Here is a 19,785-nt window from a genome sequence, read left to right on the forward strand (position 1 = left end):
CACTACTTCCATTGAGCCTGATATCGTCAATTCCTAAACTTTTGAGTCTAAAATAGTTCTCATATTTTATTGCTGCTTTGAGTTTTTGTTATTTATTACTCATATATTTATGTTCTGATCTAAAAAAATTATATTGCTGCTGCACCTTCCTTATATTCCTATATTTGTTAGTATGCATCATAAAAATTATCTTTGCTGAAGTTTTAGTGAGGGCTTTCAGATCCATCACTTTTAGCTAGAAAGCCTTATATTGTCATTTAATTCTCAAAATATCATGAGAAGTAAAGACTGGTGTTCCCAGTTACAGATGAGAAACAAAGATATGGATCATACAGCTAGTATCTACACACAATTCAAACCTGACTTCTCAGTCCAAATCCATTGCTAATCTCATGAAGCCTTCTTTAGATAGAAGATGAATCTTCTTAATGATGAACTTTCTAAGGTATTGTAATACTTCTTTGAAACTTTGAAACTATCTCCAAAATATAGAAATTTTCCTATGTAGCAAGTACGTCGATATCCAATACAGATGGGCGGAGATCCCCCTCCCCCCCACCGCCATGGAGCAAGGGACAATACAGATTTAAAAAAAAAAAAGAAGAAGAAGAAGAAGGAAAGAAAGAAAGAAAAGGTTGCCATGGGCCTCCTCTCCCAGAACCATTACTGTTGTCCACTTTTTTGTGAAGTTATTTATTTATTTATTTATTTAATTTTTTAAAGATCTTATTTATTTATTTGTCAGAGAGAGAGAGCACACAAGCAGAAGGAGCTGCAAGCAGAGGCAGAAGCAGGCTCCCAGCTGAGCAAGGAGCCCGATGTGGGACAATCCCAGGACCCTGGGATCATCACCTGAGCCGAAGGCAGACTGAACCAAGCGAGCCACCCATGTGTCCCTCTTTGTGAAGCTTAGCTCAGGAATCCAAGTGTTTTCCTCCTCCTTCCTTGTGGCTATACAAAGAAACAGCAGGTGGGGAACTGGGTGTCATGAGTGCATTACTTTCATTTTTGAAGATAAAAGTTTTGCTGGGTATAGACCTTTATGGTGGAACTTACTTTCTTTCTTCTTCCTTTTTTTTTTTTAAATAACATTTTTTTTTAAATTTATTTGACAGACAGATCACAAGTAGGCAGAGAGGCAGGCAGAGAGAGAGGAGGAGGAGGCAGGCACCCTGCTGAGCAGAGAACCCAATGTGAGGCTTGATCCCAGGACCCTGGGATCATGACCTGAGCCAAAGGCAGAGGCTTTAACCACTGAGCCACCCAGGTGCCTCAGAACTTTCTTTCAGTACTTTGAGGATATCATTACACTTATATTAGTCAGCCTAGGCTGCCATAACAAAATACCACAGACTAGATGCTTAAACAACAGAAATTTATTTTCTCACAGTTCTGAAGGCTAGAAGTCTGAGAACAAAGTGCCAGCCAGTTTAATCTCTCAGATGCCTTTCCTTGGCTTGCAGATGGCCACCTTTTCACTGCATTTGCACTTACCCTTTTCTCTGTGAGCATACACTCTTCATGTCTCTTCCTCTTTTGATAAGTATACCAGTCCTACTAGATTAGGGACCCACTCACCTGACCTCATTTAACCTTATTTATCTCCTTAAAAACCTTATCTCCAAATATAATCAGAGGTTTACGTCTTTCAACCCCTGAATTTGGGGAGGGGCACAACACAATTGTGGGGCAGAACAACAATTGTCTTCTGGGTTTCATTGTTTCTATTTAGAAACCAGTTTAATTATTCATTATGATTGCTCCTTTGAATGATAATAAGTATTTTTCTCTGGCTCCTTAAAGAAAGAAATGTTCTCTCCCCCCTCCCTTTTTTTTTAGCAATTTTACTATGACGTGCTGTAGTGTGGTTTTCTTTGTATGTATACATGTTCTGAGGTTCATGGAGTTTCTTAAATCCACAACTTGAAGTTTTTCATCACTTTCAGTAAATTCTCAACCATTAACTTTTCAGATATTACTTCTACACCATTCTCTCTCACTACGGCTCCTTGGACGGTAATTACACATGTATGAGACATTTTTGATGTATTTCACATGTCTCTTCTCTTTTCCCTATCAATTATTCTCTTTCATTTCATGCTTCTATTCAGATATTTCTATCAGAGCTATTTTCCCATCTAGCAGCTCTCTTCTCAGTTTTTATTAATCTGTAGTTCAATCTAATTAGTGAGTTCTTAATTTCAGTTGTTGTGATTTTAAGTTATAGACTTTCCTCTTGAATATTTTTATAGGCTTAATATCTATTGAAGTTCTCAATTTCTTCCATATCCCTAACATTATTATGTATATTTCTTTAAAAATCTCCATTATCTGAAATCTTGTTGGCTCTATTTTTGTTTATTATTACTCAATTATGACATCTCATATCCTTCCATACCTATTTTTTTAATTGTGTGCCAAATATTGCATAGGAAGAAATGTAGAGATAAATGTAAGTGTGGGTTGATGTTATCTATTTTTGGAGATGGCTTATGTTTGTTTCTGGCAAGAGGCTACTAGAAAGTCTATTTGCAACTCACCTATACTGATGACATTATCAAAAGCTTTGCTCAGCTTCTCACCTCTATGTATTTCTTCCTTGACTTACAATTCTCTACTTACTTGTTAGTTCTCCAATGACTTCAATTAGATTCTTTAAAAATAATTTTTCCAGCTTTTTAAGTTATTCTCTTCAGGAGGATTGGTTTGGATTTCGTAGTTTCCTATTAGTAGAAGTGGAAGTCCTCTTGTATTTTTTGAATGGAAAATACTAACATCTCATAGCCTACATATCATGGTTCATTTCAAAGAACGCTACGAGCTCTTTGAGAACTCCCTTCCCAATTCTTTTATTTTCTTGAAGATTTTATCTATTTATTTATTTTAGATAGATAGAACAGGAATCCTTGCAAGCAGAATGGGGGAGGGAGGGAGTGACAAGCAGACTCCCCACAGAGACCAAGCAGGACCTGGAGCTTTATCTCACAACCCTGAGATCACGCCCTGAACAGAAATTAAGAGTCCAAGGCCTAACCAACTGAGCCAACCAGGCACCTCTCCCATTTTTTAATTATATATCCAATATCTATCTCTCTATATAGTATGGCAAATATTGCATTGGAAGAAATGTAGAGATCATTTGAGATAGACAGATAGATAGATAGAATATATATACACACACGAAACATATATAACGTGTATACATACATGTAAATGATATATACATTAGATATGTGTGTGTCTATACACACACACAAACACACACTCACACACCCCCCAACCAACACACACACTGTAGAATATAGAATAAATATTCTCTTTTGGCTGAATTTGGGGGGAAGCAGAAAATAGAAACCATTCATAACTAATTGTATAAAGAAGAATTTAATCAGCTTCTCTCTGACCCTGGATGACTACTTCCTGAATCCACCTTATCCATAAGGTAATTATGGTAATTTTGAAAATTTTAATAATTTTTTTAAAATTACATAATTTTTAAATTTTTACAGTTTGTTTCATGCTTTACTGGACTGAATTCCTAATCAAATTTTTTTTCCATAAAAATTAAAATAATTCTGAACCTTATATTTAAAAATAGCATGATAGTATCTAGAATACATTTAGGGAGTTTTAATTACAAGCATGTCACATACACATATTTTCTTTTTTATTGAAATATTTATTGACTACTAAATATATACTTGGCTATATTCTAAGTGCTGAGGATAAAACTGTGAAATGTCTGCCTGACATAGTTCTCCCTTCATGGAAATTACATTCTATTAGTGGAAAAAACAACATATAAGTAACTTTTTTTCAAAGATTTTATTTATTTATTTGAGGTTAGGGGGAGAGGGAGAAACAGACTCCCACTAAGCAAAGAGCCTGATGCAGGGCTTGATCCCAGGACCGTGAGATCATGACCTGAACCAAAGGTAGATGCTTAACCAAGTGAGCTACCCAGGTACACTATATGTAACAGTTTAAATTAATAAATAGGACAATAGCATATAAACGCCATAAATGGAGCAGGTGCTGTGTGAGAGAGTAACTGGGTAGAGAGGAAAAGGCTACTTGGGCAGCGTTGTAAGAGAAAGCTCTCTTATGGGAGTGGAAACATAAACTAAACAATGAGAGAGTCATTTGTGCAAAGTGTGGAGGGCAGAGTTTCTAGGCAAAACAATGAAATACAAAGCTTCAAAGTAAAAAGTTTCTTATCATATTTGAGGAACTGAATTAAGGGTCTGACATTTACAGTCAGGTGGGCCATGATATGGAAGATTGCTTTTGTTCTAAGAGCAATGAGAGGTCATGGAAAGATTTCAGATGCTTAGTTATATAAAAAGGTACCATATTAAATTTTTTAAAAGGAGGTTAAAATTGATCTACAATTATCTCCAAGTTGGGCCTCCCACCTACTTTTCAATTTTATTTTATTGCTTTTGACTTTACCCAAATCCTCTTCCATTAGTCATCTTAAGAAATTTTTTTTAAAAAGTTCATACAAGGGGCGCCTGGGTGGCTCAGTGGGTTAAAGCCTCTGCCTTTGGCTCAGGTCATGATCTCAGGGTCCTGGGATCGAGCCCCACATTGGGTTCTCCACTCAGCAGGGAGCCTGCCTCCCCCTCTCTCTCTGCCTGCCTAACTGCCTACTTGTGATCTCTCTCTGTCAAATAAATAAATAAAATCTTTTTTAAAAAAGTTCATACAAAAATTAGACAAGATGTTTCTAGATAATCTTTATCTGTAAGTCCAGAAAGATTTTCACTTTTCTAATAAGAATAAAGTTATAAAGTTTTATTTCCTACCTCAAAATGTTGTTGTGAGGATTTCATTACTTGTTATAGACAAAGCACATAGAATAATGCCTCATATAAGCAGTAAGTGATAAGCAAAAGTAAAGAGGCTATTATATCATATTACATATTATATCATATTACATTTTATATCATATTAAATTTTATTCAGGATATTGTGGGAACACAAAGAGTGGTGTTCTAAGCTGAAATCAAAAAAAGTTTTCTTAAAAGATTAATGTTTGAAACCCACTGCAAATATCATTCTCAATGGAAAAAACAGAGCTTTTCCCCTAAGGTCAGGAACACGGCAGGGCTGTCCATTATCACCACTGCTATTCAACATAGTACTAGAAGTCCTAGTCTCAGCAATCAGACAACAAAAAGAAATTAAAGGCATCCAAATTAGCAAAGAAGAAGTCAAACTATCACTACCGCAGATGATATGATACTATATGTGGAAAACCCAAAAGACTCCACTCCAAATCTGCTAAAACTTGTACAGGAATTCAGTGAAGTGTCAGGATATAAAATCAATGCACAGAAATAAGTTGCATTTCTTTACACCAACAACAAGACAGAAGAAAGAGAAATTAAGGAGTCAATCCCATTTATAATCGCACCCAAAACTATAAGATACCTAGGAATAAACTTAACCAAAAAGGCAAAGAATCTATTCTTGGAAAACTATAAAGTACTCATGAAAGAAATTGAGGAAGACACAAAGAAATGAAAAAATGTTCCATGTTCATGGATTGGAAGAACAAATATTGTGAAAATGTCTATGCTACCTAAAGCAATCTACACATTTAATGCAATCCCTATCAAAATACCATCAACTTTTTCCAAAAAAAAAAAAGGAACAAATAATCCTAAAATTTATATGGAACCAGAAAAGACCTCGAATAGCCAAAGGAATATTGAAAAAGAAAGCCAAAGGTGGCGGCATCACAATTCCGGACTTCAAGCTCTATTACAAAGCTGTCATCATCAAGACAGTATGGTACTGGCACAAAAACAGCCACATAGATCAATGGAACAGAATGGAGTCCAGAAATAGACCCTCAACTCTATGGTCAACTAATCTTCGACAAAGCAGGAAAGAATGTTCAATGGAAAAAAGACAGCCTCTTCAACAAATGGTGTTGGGAAAATTAGACAGCCACATGCAGAAAAATGAAATTGGACCATTTCCTTACACCACACACGAAAATAGACTCAAAATGGATGAAGGACCTCAATGTGAGAAAGGAATCTATCAAAATCCTTGAGGAGAACACAGGCAGCGACCTCTTCGACCTCAGCTGCAGCAAATTCCTCCTAGAACATCACCAAAAGCAAGGGAATCAAGGGCAAAAATGAACGTTGGGACTTCATCAAGATCAAAAGCTTTTGCACAGCAAAGGAAACAGTTAACAAAACCAAAAGACAACGGACAGAATGGGAGAAGATATTTGTAAACGACATATCAGATAAAGGGCTAGTATCCAAAATCTATAAAGAGCTTAGCAAACTCGACACCTAAAGAACAAATAATCCAATCAAGAAATGGGCAGAGGACATGAACAGACATTTCTGCAAAGAAGACATCGAGATGGCCAACAGACACATGAAAAAGTGCTCTACATCACTCGGCATCAGGGAAATACAAATCAAAACCACAATGAGATACCACCTCACACCAGTCAGAATGGCTAAAATTAACAAGTCAGGAAATGACAGATGCTGACGAGGATGCGGAGAAAGGGGAACCCTCCAACACTGTTGGTGGGAATGCAAGCTGGTGCAACCACTCTGGAAAACAGAATGGAGGTTCCTCAAAAAGTTGAAAATAGAGCTACCTTACGACCCAGCAATTGCACTACTGGTATTTACCCTCAGGATACAAACAGTGATCCGAAGGGGCATGTGCACCCAAATGCTTATAGCAGCCATGTCCACAATAGCCAAACTATGGAAAGAACCTAGATGTCCATCAACAGATGAATGGATAAAGAAGATGTGATACACGCACACACACACACACACACACACACACACAGAATACTATGCAGCCATCAAAAGAAATTAAATCTTGCCTTTTGCAACAACGTGGATGGAATTAGAGGATATTATGCTTAGCAAAATAAGTCAATTGGAGAAAGACAACTATCATATGAGTTCCCTGATATAAGGAAGTGGAGATGCAACGTGGGGGTTTTGGGGGTAGGAAGGGAGGGAGACAAACCATAAGTGACTCTTAATCTCACAAAACAAACTGAGGGTTGCTGGGGGGAGGGGGGTTTGGGAGAGGGTGGTGGGGTTATGGACATTGGGGAGGTATGTGCTATGGTGAGTGCTATGAAGTGTGTAAACCTGGCGATTCACAGACCTGTACCCCTGGGGCTAATAATACATTATATGTTAATTTAAAAAAAAGAAAGAAAGAAATGTAAAATGCCTAAGCACATTGATTGGTCATATTTGAGCATCACTAATACATACTATTAAAGTGAAAAAAAAAGATTAATGTTTGAGATGATAAGAATTAGCCAAGTGAAGAGATTTCCTGCAATGCACAGGACAGTGAATCTAGCCCATCAAAGGAAGCAGCACATTCAAGGACATTATATAAGCATCCTTCAGTTCCATCTATATTTGAAGCAATTTAAAGGACCTTTATGTTTTTATTCATCAAAAAAGTTTATAAAGCATCAATTATGCATAAGCTAAGGGCCATGAATACTACAGAGCTTAAAATTTAGTAGGAAAATAGTAATTCAAAGAATAGTCATTGTTGCAAACTGAGATATTCATAGACAGATCAGATTTTAATGAATATTCATACCCTTGTCTACTTTGACTAATATTGAGTCTTGCTTAGCAGAAATAAGATTACAAGCATCTCTTCTTTAGAGCATGACTTTCAGGTATTCTTTGGTTGCTTGCATTTATTCCACCATTCTTAATGTTTAATCACATTGGCACTTTTAGCAAGTACTCTATACAGGGTTGGAAATACAAGACCTACATTTTTTTTCCCAATTTATTTATTTTCAGAAAAACAGTATTCATTATTTTTTCACCACACCCAGTGCTCCATGCAATCCGTGCCCTCTATAATACCCACCACCTGGTACCCCAACCTCCCACCCCCCCCGCCACTTCAAACCCCTCAGACTGTTTTTCAGAGTCCATAGTCTCTCATGGTTCACCTCCCCTTCCAATTTACCCAAATTCCCTACTCCTCTCTAACGCCCCTTGTCCTCCATGCTATTGGTTATGCTCCACAAATGAGTGAAACCATATCATAATTGACTCTCTCTGCTTGACTGATTTCACTCAGCATAATCTCTTCCAGTCCCGTCCATGTTGCTACAAAAGTTGGATATTCGTCCTTTCTGATGGAGGCATAATACTCCATAGTGTAGACCTACTTTTAAACAATCGACATCATGTACCTCTGTGCCCTAAGCTGGTATTAAAAGGAAGAAAGCTGGAGAAGAAAATGCTTGTAATCATACAATAAAAAATACCACAAAGGAAGATGGATTAGAAATGCTCTGAAGTAAAAATTATAGAAGTTAAAGGCTTTTAATGTCTTCAATGCTCAAAAATTTAATACAAAAATATTTGAACATCTATGATGTAAAAGGACATATGGTATGTGTAAATCTCCAGTTTTATAAGAGGAGAAATAGAAAGCATGCCAGTGATGACAGCATCAGACGGGGAATTAAGAAAACCTGACATTAAGATCAAGTAAAATGTCCCAGGGAATGGAGGACCTAAGAGAAAAATTTGCCTTTCTGAGAAGGTTGTTGGTCCAGATCTAATTCTTTTCCTGACTTGTCTAGCTTCTTTCCTTGGCTAAAGCCCAAGTCTGAATTTGGCATTGATTTAAAAGTAGCAAATTTTAAAATTTCAGCAGAATAGGGAAAGAAATCATTTAATTTATGTATAAATAAGAAGAGTAAATGAAGCAAAAATATAGGTTTATTTTGGGGCTATTTGGAGATGTCCTCATCCATCTGAAAATTAAAATGGGTGATTAAAAGTATGATCACTCTTAGAGCCTAATAGATTTGGTCCTTAACAATGCTGGGTTATCATAATAACATTAAAATAATATTAGGTAAGACAGGAGCTAATTACAAGGCACAAATCAGATATATATCACCATGTTGGTACTAAACTGTTTCTTAATTTATATTAATACAAGCTATGAGAAACCACTAAAGAACAAAATTGATTATTTGTTTTCCAGAGTTTTACCTAATTTAATAATTAGTCTTTATTTTTTTCCTAAATATTTTTATTCTAAGTTTGTATATACATTTTAGGGTTATCCAAGAACCTTCGCCCTTCAGTGTCTGCATCTTATTTGATTTTCGCTAGCACTGTTTTGATAAAGAGATTATCTCCATTCCCTTCCAGCCACTTACTCTCTGTATGACCTTGGGCAAATCACTTCTCAAACTCTAAAAGCCAGTTTCCTCATATTGACAGTTTTAATACATTCTTCAGAGTTTCTGAGAAGATTGAATCAGAGAATTTAAGTAAAACTCTTAGCACAGTACTTGGCAAGAAATACAATCCTACCAATCGCAAACAAGACAAAAAAAATAAAGTTATACTTTTAAAACGACTGTTCCCTTTGATTACAAGTTTTGAGCATTTACCTATGTATTTATACTGTGGATTCAAACATTTCACAAGTAGGAACTCATGTAATACTCTCCAACAATCAGGTACTATTAGTATCCAATTTTACTTGTGAAAAACAATTCTAAACAAGGAAGTTAAATGATGTCCTCAAGGCCAGAAACCAATAAATGGTGGAACCAAGATTCAGACTGTGTTAGACTAACTTAGAAATCTAGATTTACATCCATTAAGCTAGGCTTCTTTTTATACCAGTGATAGCTATAGAAGAGTGATGTCAGGTTCTAAATTGAGCATTTTAACATAGAAAAGGAAACTTGTGGGATATCTTTAAGGTAATAATCAGGAACGTGTTTCAAATTCTAAGGTAGGATCAGATATTGAAACCTAACTAGAGATTATGGGTGATACAGAGTAAACCAAAACAGTTATCCAACATTTAATAAATTATAAATAAACAAATAAATCAAGTAAAACAATGCTGAATCTGTAAAACCCTCAGGCTCTTAGTCATGTCTCACAGGAATAACTGACTGATACCTAACACCCAGCACATGTATGATGTTACCTGGGGAACAGGTGTTGTCAAAGGTTCCTTAGCCTTCATTAGGCTAAAGCTCTAAATTTGGCAGCTAGACAAAAACTGTCAATATTTCATGAATGTAAAATATTCAAGATTATTTGTATAGTTTAGAGTTTAAATAAGACCAACTAATAAAAATCTTATAGTAAGCTTTATGTCTTCTTCATAAATAATCACAAGTTATATAATTTAAGTGAATAAACAGAAAAACATGGACAAAAATATAGTATTAATTAATATCACCTAAGATTATTAACAAGGATAGAATTACAATTAAGACGGAAATGATTAATCTGTTGAATTAAACTTAAAAAATATATTCACAGAGCTAGAAAAAAGAATCCTAAAATGTGTATGGCACCACAAAAAGTGCTGAATAGCCAAAACAATCTTGGAAAAGAAAGTTAAACCTGAAGGTATCACAATTCTGGACTTTGAGCTATATTACATAGCTGCAGTCATCAAGATAGTATGGTACTGGTATGACAACAGAACAGACACATAGACCAATAGTACAGAAAAGGAAACCTAGAAATGGACCCACAACTATACAGTCAACTAATCTTCAACAAAGCAGGACAGAATATCCAGTGCAAGAAAGACAGCCTCTTCAAAAACTGGGGTTGGGAAAACTGGACAGCAACATCCAGAAGAATGAAATTGGACTACTTTTTCACACCATATACAAAAATAAATTCACAACGGATGAAAGACCTAAATGCAAGACAAGAAACCATCAAAATCCAAGAGGAAAACACAGACGTCTTTGACATTGGTCATAGCAACCTCTTACTTAACAAGTCTTTTGAAGCAAGGGAAACAAAAGCAAAAATAAACTATTGGGACTTCATCAAAATAAAAAGCTTCTGCACAGTGAAGGAAACAACCAACAAAACTTAAAAAACAACCTATGAATGGAAGAAGATATTTGCAAATGCATATCTGATAAAGGGCTAGTGCCCCAAATCTATATGGGGCACCTTGGTGGCCTAGTCGGTTAAACGTCCACCTTTAGCTCCAGTCATAATCCTGGATCCTGGGATCCAGCACCAAGTGGAGCCCCACATGGACTCCTGGATCAGCAAGGAGTATGCTTCTCCCTCTCCATCTGCCCCTGCCCCCACCGGGCTCGTGCCTGTGCTTTCACTCTCTCACTCTCAAGTAACACCGTAAAAAAAAAAAAAAAAAAATCTATAAAGAACCTTATCAAACAACACCTAAAAAATGAATAATCCGTTAAGAATGGACAGAAGACATGAATCGATATTTTTTCCAAAAAAGACAAACAGTTGGCCAACAGACACACAAAAAGATGCTCAACATCACTCATCATCAGGGAAATACAAATCAAAACCATGATGAGATACCACCGCACACCTGTCAGAATGGCTAAAATTAATAACACAGGAAACAACAGATGCTGGTGAGGATGGGGAGAAAGGGGAACCCTTTTACACATCTGGTGGGATTCCAAACTGGTGCAGCCACTGTGGAAAATAGTATGGAGTTTCCTCAAAAATTTAAAAATTGAACTACCCTATGACCCAGCAATTGCACTACTAGGTATTTATTCAAAGGATACAAAAATATTGATTTGAAGGGACACAAGCACCCCAATGTCTATAGCAACATTATCAACAACAGCCAAGTTGTGGGAAGACCCCAAATGTCCATCAACTGATGAATGAATAAAGATGTGGTATACATACAACAGATTATTACTCCGTCATCAGAAAGAATGAATTCTTGCCAATTTGCAACTAGGTGGATGCAGCTAGGGTATATTATGCTAAGTCAAACAAGTCAGTCAGAGAAAGACAAATAGCATATGATGTCACTCATATGTGGAATTTAAGAAACAAAACAGGTGAACATAGGGAAAGTGTGGGGGAAGAGAGGAAAGCAAACCATAAGAGATTTAACTAGAGAACAAACTGAGTGTTGCTGGAAGGAGGTGAGTGTGATGGGGTAAATGGGTGATGAGTATTAAGGTGGGCACTTGTGATGAGCACTGGGTATTACATGTAAGTGATGAATCACTAAATTCTACTCCTGAAACCAATATTATGCTATATGTTAACTAACTAAAAATTAAATAAAAACTTGAAACAAAATGAAAGGAGATATTTTGTAAGGCATGGTCTATTAAAAGGGAATAATTCTTAACCTTACATCATTTAATATAATTTGATATTTCATTAAGTATTCCTTAAATTTAAGTGGTTTTTTTTTTTTTTTTTTTGCCTACTACAGGATGTGCACCATCCTTTTTGTTCTGCTGGTGACATTCAGAAAAAAGCAGCAATAATAAGTAAAGAATTTTAGTACTGTTTATAAGAAAAATCATGGAAACTCCTATAGATAATATTGCAAAGTAGAGAAGAAAGGGTTTTTAAGTTCAGCTTTTATTTTTTTAAGTTCAGTTTTTAAAAAATCAGATACTGTTATTATAAAATGGGAATAGAGAAAAATAGTCAAATAATACTATCATCTAATTTCAACAAAACAAAAGGGAATAATACTACATTGCTGGCATGCCTTTGTGCTGAGATACTGTGCCACATAGACTCATTCAGTCTATGATTATCATTCAATCTAAACCTACAGTCAAGTTTAGTTCTGATCTCCCTCACTTTGGCGGGGAGTAGGGAAGATATCCAGCTATTAATTTTACTTGAATTTTTTTTAAATTTTTCCAATTTATTTATTTTCAGAAAAACAGTATTCATTATTTTTTCACCACACCCAGTGCTCCATGCAATCCATGCCCTCTATAATAACCACCACCTGGTACCCCAACCTCCCACCCCCCCCACCACTTCAAACCCCTCAGATTGTTTTTCACAGTCCATAGTCTCTTATGATTCACCTCCCCTTCCAATTTACCCCAACTCCTATCTCCTCTCTAACGCCCCTTGTCCTCCATGATATTTGTTATGCTCCACAAATGAGTGAAACCATATGATAATTGACTCTCTCTGCTTGACTTATTTTACTCAGCATAATCTCTTCCAGTCCCATCCATGTTGCTACAAAAGTTGGTATTCATCCTTTCTGATGGAGGCATAATACTCCATAGTGTATATGGACCACATCTTCCTTACCCATTCGTCCATTGAAGGGCATCTTGGTTCTTTCCATAGTTTGGCGACCGTGGCCATTGCTGCTATAAACATTGGGGTACAGATGGCCCTTCTTTTCACGACATCTGTATCCTTGGGGTAAATACCCAGGAGTGCAATTGCAGGGTCATAGGGAAGCTCTATTTTTAATTTCTTGAGGAATCTCCACACTGTTCTCCAAAGAGGCTGCACCAACTTGCATTCCCACCAACAGTGTAAGAGGGTTCCCCTTTCTCCACACCCTCTCCAACACATATATGGAAGACCCAAAAGACTCCACCCCCAAACTACTAGAACTCATACAGCAATTCACCAACGTGGCAGGATACAAAGTCAATGTGCAGAAATCAGTGGCTTTCCTATGCACTAACAATGAAAATACAGAAAGGGAAATCAGAGAATTGATTCCATTTACTATAGCACCAAGAACCATAAGATACCTGGAAATAAACCTAACCAAAGAGGTAAAGGATCTGTATTTGAGGAACTACAGAACACTCATGAAAGAAATTGAAGAAGACACAAATAGATGGAAGACCATTCCATGCTCTTGGATTGGAAGAATAAACATTGTTAAAATGTCTATACTGTCTAGAGCAATCTATACTTTTAATGCCATTCCGATCAAAATTCCACCAGTATTCTTCAAAGAGCTGGAGCAAATAATCCTAAAATTTGTATGGAATCAGAAGAGACCCTGAATCGCTAAGGAAATGTTGAAAAACAAAAATAAAGCTGGGGGCATCATGTTACCTGATTTCAAGCTTTATTACAAAGCTGTGATCACCAAGACAGCATGGTACTGGCATAAAAACAGACACATAGACCAGTGGAACAGAGTAGAGAGCCTAGATATGCACCCTCAACTCTATGGTCAATTAATCTTCGACAAAGCAGGAAAAAATATACAGTGGAAAAAAGACAGTCTCTTCAATAAATGGTGCTGGGAAAACTGGGCAGCTATATGTAGAAGAATGAAACTCGACCATTCTCTTACACCATACACAAAGATCAACTCAAAATGGATAAAAGACCTCAACGTGAGACAGGAATCCATCAGAATCCTAGAGGAGAACATAGGCAGTAATCTCTTCGATATCAGCCACAGCAACTTCTTTCAAGATATGTCTCCAAAGGCAAAGGAAACTAAAGTGAAAATAAACTTTTGGGACTTCTTTTGATGGCTGCATAGTATTCCATTGTGTATATATACCACATCTTCTTGATCCATTCATCTGTTGATGGACATCTAGAGAAACGAAATCTTGCCATTTGCGACAACATGGATGGAACTAGAGCGTATCATGCTTAGCGAAATAAGTCAAGCGGAGAAAGACAACTATCATATGATCTCCCTGATATGAGGGAGTGGTGATGCAACATGGGGGCTTAAGTGGGTAGAGAAGAATCCATGAAACAAGATGGGATAGGGAGGGAGACAAACCATAAGTGACTCTTAATCTCACGAAACAAACTGTGGGTTGCTGGGGGGAGGGGGGTTGGGAGAAGGGGGGAAGGTTATGGACATTGGGGAGGGTTATGTGCTTTTGGGTAAATTGGAAGGGGAGATGAACCATGAGAGACTATGGACTCTGAAAAACAGTCTGAGGGGTTTGAAGTGGCGGGGGGGTGGGAGGTTGGGGTACCAGGTGGTGGGTATTATAGAGGGCACAGCTTGCATGGAGCACTGGGTGTGGTGAAAAAATAATGAATACTGTTTTTCTGAAAATAAATAAATTGGAAAAAAAAAAGAATACAAACAAACAAACAAAAAAAAAATAAACCCTTTTATCTCTGAAAAAAAAAAAAAAACTTTTGGGACTTCATCAAAATCAAAAGCTTCTGCACAGCAAAGGAAACAGTCAAAAAAACAAAGAGGCAACCCGCGGAATGGGAGAAGATATTTGCAAATGACAGTACAGACAAAAGGTTGATATCCAGGATCTATAATGAACTCCTCAAACTCAACCCACACGAAACAGGCAAACATATCAAAAAATGGGAAGAAGATATGAACAAACACTTCTCCAATGGCTATCAGACACATGAAACAATGTTCATCATCATTAGCCCTCAAGGAGATTCAAATTAAAACCACATTGAGATATCACCTTACACCAGTTAGAATGGCCAAAATTACTTGAATTTTTTAAGGAAAAGTCCCTCCAATACTCTAAAATGAAATTGTGGTGATAGTTGTATAATTGAAAATATATTGAAATGGATTGTACTCTAAAATTATGTAAAATGTGCATTTTATATAATTGATATTGTATCTCAAAAGACCTAATTTTAAAATGTACCCTCTACTGGGAAACTCGAGTGAATCAAGCTACTAATGTGGAAGATGACTGGCTTTCCTGGCCAGTTAGGAAATGGTGTGAATCTAGAAGGCTTGTGAGCCACAGCAGCAGGTAAAGATACCATGGGATTCAACCTGGCCAGCAATGATCAAATAACCTTTGCCTCACTCCTCTTACCTCTTCAAAAAAAAAAAAAGCGACAGAAATAAACATACTGGTTGAAGAAAAAAAGTTCTTCTGTGTACAACTGTTTTTGCCAAGCCATTCCTTCAAAAACAACAACCCTGAAAATAACTATCAGTCACTAGAATATCTGGTATACACATAATGACCATTAAGTGAAATTAATGAAATGCCAAATGTACTTGAGGTTTCAAAAAAAAAGTAAACTAAACACATTTCGTATGGAGAAAAGTAAATAAAAAACATACAACTTCATATTATGAAGTACAGATAGAAATGTTCCATGTTCTATCAGGCCACTTTCTTTCTATTGGTATTTGAACTATTCCTCATATATTTTATATTAGTACACAAATCTGTAAGTAAACCATACATTCATATATACTATTCTAGATGATAACATGTCTTCACATGTCACAGAACAAGAGATAATGCAGTAGAATATGCTGGGATAGATTTCTCCCTTCTGATTCTGAGATACATGCTAATTTAAAGGGCAAAAAATGCCAATTATTTTTCTTCCTAGGCACTGCCTTTCTAAAGTAAAAATGCTTTTTATTTAACAGGTAATAGCTGTGCAATTGTTTTTGATTTAGTAGACTTACTGTTCTTCTTTTTATAGTGAAATGATGAAATTAAAATTATAATGAGATAATTGTTTAAAACCCAAGCTATATCTTCTATTGAAAACATATTTTAATTGTATTAAAATACTAATTGACAAGTGTTTTTTTTGAAATATTAGTTTTTGACACCTTTAATGTCCATCAAATTTTTAAAATGTTTTTCCAAGGAAAAATTTTAATATTAAAAAAGTAGAATGGTAGAACAAATCTCCATATACCATCATCTATTGATCCAACAGTTTCAATACTTTGCTACACTTGTTTTTTATCTTTTACATACATATTTATTGTTAATACTTTGAAGAAAATTCTAGACCCCATGTCTCTCACTGCTACATATTTAATAGGCATCTATAGAATTGTATAAAATTGGTGTTAATCAATTTTTTCTTTAGTTTGAGACATTACTGAATAGAAATGTTAAAGTGTCTACTTGCAACCATGCTATAATAATGCATAAATTTTAAGATTTATTTAAAACGTACAGAAGACAAAATATTAAAAATTCCAATTGGTCCACTTCCATTCAAATATATTTTTCTTATTAGAAATTATAATCCAAAAGTATAGATAAAATGATGGACATTTTAACATTAAAGAGAAAGCAATTGCAAACTTATGTCATGTTTATTTCTGTGATACATTTAAATATTTGTTTGATAATATAAGTCCATAATTCTTCCAAATGCTGAAATCAGAAATATAATCTTCTATTTGTTTTTTTTTTATTAACATATAATGTATTGTTTTAGGGGTACAGGTCTGTGAATCATCAGTCTTACACAATTCACAGCACTCACCATGGCACATACCCTCCCCAATGTCCATCATCCAGCCACCCCAACCCTCTCATCCCCCTCCACTCCAGCAACCCTCAGCTGGTTTCCTGAGATTAAGAGTCTCTTACGGTTTGTCTCCCTCTCTGGTTTCATCCCGTTTCATTTTTTCCTCTCTTTCCCCATGATCCTGATCTTCTGCTTTGTTTCTCAAATTCCACATATCAGCAAGATCATGTGAAAATTTCCTTTCTCTGATTGACTTATTTCGCTTAGCATAATATTCTCTAGTTCCATCCATGTTGTAAAAGGCAATAGTTCATTTTTTGATGGCTGAATAATATTTTATTGTATATGTATACATCACATCATCTTTATCCATTCTTCTGTCGATGGACATCTGGGCTCTTTCCATAATTTGGCTATTGTGGACAATGCTGCTATAAACATTGGGGTGAACATGTCCCTTTGGACCACTACATTTATATCTTTGGATATAATACCCAGTAGTGCAATTGCTGAGTCATAGGGTAGCTCTATTTTCAACTTTTTGAGGAAGCCCCGTATCTATAGTGGCTGCACCAGCTTGCATTCCCACCAACAGCGTAGGAGGGTTCCCCTTTCTTCTCATCCTCGCCAACATCTGTTGTTTCCTGACTGGTTAATTTTAGCCATTTTGACTGGTGTGACGTGGTACCTCATTGTGGTTTTGTTTGTATTTCCGTGATGCCGAGTGATGTTGAGCACTTTTTCATATGTCTGTTGGCCTTGGATGTCTTCTTTGCAGAAATGTCTGTTCATGCCTTCGGCCATTTCTTGATTGAGTTATTTGTTCTTTGGGTCTTGAGTTTGATAAGTTCTTTATAGATTTTTGGATACTAGCCTTTTATCTGATACGTTATTTGCAAATATCTTCTCCCATTCTGTCGGTTGTCTTTTGGCTTTGTTGACTGTTTGCTTTGCTGTGCAAAAGCTTTTGATCTTAATGAAGTCCCAGTAGTTCATTTTTGCCCTTGCATCCCTTGCTTTGGCAATGTATCTAGGAATAAGTTGCTGTGGCTAAGGTCAAAGAGGTTGCTGCCTGGGTTCTGCTCAAGGATTTTGATGGATTTCTGCCTCACATTGAGGTCTTTCATCTATTTTGAGTCTATTTTTGTGTGTGGTATAAGGAAATGGTCCAGTTTCATTCTTCTGCATGTAGCTGTTTCTCAACATCATTTGTTGAAGAAACTGTCTTTTTGCCAGTGGACATTCTTTCCTGCTTTGCTGAAGATTAGTTGATCATAGAATTGAGGGTCTATTTCTGGGCTCTCTATTCTGTTCCATTGATCTATGTGGCTGTTTTTGTGCCAGTCCCATACCATCTTGATGATTACAGCTTTATAATAGAGGCTGAAGTCTGGAATTGTGATGCCAGAAGCATTGCTTTTCTTTTTCAATATTCCTCTGGCTATTTGGGGTCTTTTCTGGTTCCATATAAATTTTAGGATTATTTGTTCCATTTTTTTGGAAAAAGTTGATGGTATTTTGATAGGGATTGCATTAAATGTGTAGATTGCTCTAGGTAGTATAGACATTTTCACAGTATTTGTTCTTCCAATCCATGAGTATGGAATGTTTTTCATTTCTTTGTGTCTTCCTCATTTTCTTTCATGAGTACTCTGTAGTTTTCTGAGTACAGATTCTTTGTCTCTTTGGTTAGATTTATTCCGAGATATCTTATGGTTTGGGGTGCCATTATAATGGGATCAACTGTTTAATTTCTCTTCCTTCTATCTTGTTTTTGGTGTACAGAAATGCAACTTATTTCTGTGCATTGATTTTGTATCCTGACACTTCACTGAATTCTCGTATGAGTTCTAGAAGTTTTGGGGTGGAGTCTTTTGGGTTTTCCACATAAAGTATCATATCATCTGCAAAGATGAGAGTTTGACTTCTTCTTTGCCAAATCAGATGCCTTTTATTTCTTTTTGTTGTCTGATTGCTGAGGCTAGAACTTCTAGTACTATGTTGCATAGCAGTGGAGATAGTGGGCAGCAATGCCATGTTCCTGACCTTAGGGTAAAAGCCCTCATTTTTTCCGCATTGAGAATGATATTCACTATGGGTTTTCCATAGATGGATTTGATGATATTGATGTACAAGGCTGTACTTTCTCAAATGCTTTTTCTGCATCTATTGAGAGTATCATGGCTCTTTTCCTTTTTTTTATTATTATTGTAGTGTATGACACGGATTTGCAGATATTGAGCCAACCTTGTAGCCCAGGAATAAATTCCACTTGATTGTGGTGAATAATCCCTTTAATGTACCATTGGATCCTATTAGCTAGTATTTTGGTGAGAATTTTTGCTTCTGTGTTCATCAGGGATATTGGTCTGTAATTCTCCTTTTTGTTGGGGTCTTTTTGGTTTTGTGATCAAGGTAATTTGGGCCCCATAAAATGAGTTTGAAAGTGTTCCTTCCACTTCTATTTTTTGGAAGAGAAAAAGTATTAATTTTTCCTTAAATGTTTGGCAGAATTACTCTGGGAAGCCATCTGGCCCTGGACTCTTGTTTGTTGGGAGATTTTTGACTACTGCTTCAATTTCCTTGCCGGTTATGAGTTTAATCTGCCCTTTTGATGTGTAAATCCTTTGCCCCAAAAGTAAGTAGGACAGGCTTCAAATATAGTAAAGTATTTAAAATTCAAGTTTAATTTATAATATATAATGCAATTTGTATATATTGGCAGTGAAGTAAATATATTAGA

At 36.1% G+C, this 19,785-nt stretch overlaps 1 protein-coding gene across 1 annotated transcript in view; it reads right to left on the reverse strand.

Moving 5' to 3' along the window:
* The window catches only part of LRRIQ1 (leucine rich repeats and IQ motif containing 1), a 195,320-nt gene that overhangs the window by 65,080 nt on the left and 110,455 nt on the right, over positions 1–19,785 (reverse strand). The gene's annotated exons all lie outside the window — the stretch shown is intronic.

The sequence above is a fragment of the Neovison vison genome, chromosome 12 (genome assembly GCF_020171115.1).
Source record: "Neovison vison isolate M4711 chromosome 12, ASM_NN_V1, whole genome shotgun sequence".
NCBI lineage: Eukaryota > Metazoa > Chordata > Mammalia > Carnivora > Mustelidae > Neogale > Neogale vison.